Below are 755 nucleotides of genomic sequence, written 5' to 3'. Positions count from 1 at the left end.
TTCTGAAGTCATGCTATAGCTTTGTGTTTCATAAAAAACAGTGATTTTGATGACAGAATTTTCCTTTGTGGATCAATTATTCTTTAAATGATCTGAATATAATATTTAGGCTTGTATTTATGATTTATGCATTTGAATTGCATATAAAATTTGGATTACACAGTAACTAACTTAATGTGATGCATATTTGTCAGTTAAATGAAACAGAAAATTAAAAAATGGTGTAGTTTATTAACTATTTGCATCTTTTATGTCAGATATATTTTTAAAGTGCATTCATTCAAATGATTTAGAATCAGCATTAAACTTAAAAGTGAAAACAATGACATATATTCAGTTGCTTTAGAGAAGATAAATAAGCAAAATTCATTGAATTCAGTTGAAACAAATTGGACTAATGTATGATAAATATATAAACCTGGCTTCTACGTATTTAAAACATTCAGTTTCTTTTTTTAAATCTTACCTGCTTCATTTATGTTTGACTGACAAGTATGCATCAAATTAGATTTATATTATCTTAAAACAGTGTCTTCCAAATGGAAGGAAATTTTATTTGCAGAACCAAAAATCTTACATTTAGGCCTAAATATATTTTGAGAGTGGATTTTTTTATTTATTATTAAATAACTGGAAAAGTGCAATGTTGTAGTGTGCTTGTTGGTTCACTCTTTTTGAGGAGACATGCAATGCAACTAAAGAGTTCGATGAGTCCTCCTCTCCTTAAAAGTGGGAGGGAAATGGGCTGTAACAGT

This window comes from Carassius carassius, chromosome 11, assembly GCF_963082965.1.
Source record: "Carassius carassius chromosome 11, fCarCar2.1, whole genome shotgun sequence".
NCBI classification, from domain to species: domain Eukaryota; kingdom Metazoa; phylum Chordata; class Actinopteri; order Cypriniformes; family Cyprinidae; genus Carassius; species Carassius carassius.
The sequence above is the reverse complement of the archived record's forward strand: the minus strand, read 5'-3'. Positions refer to the sequence as shown.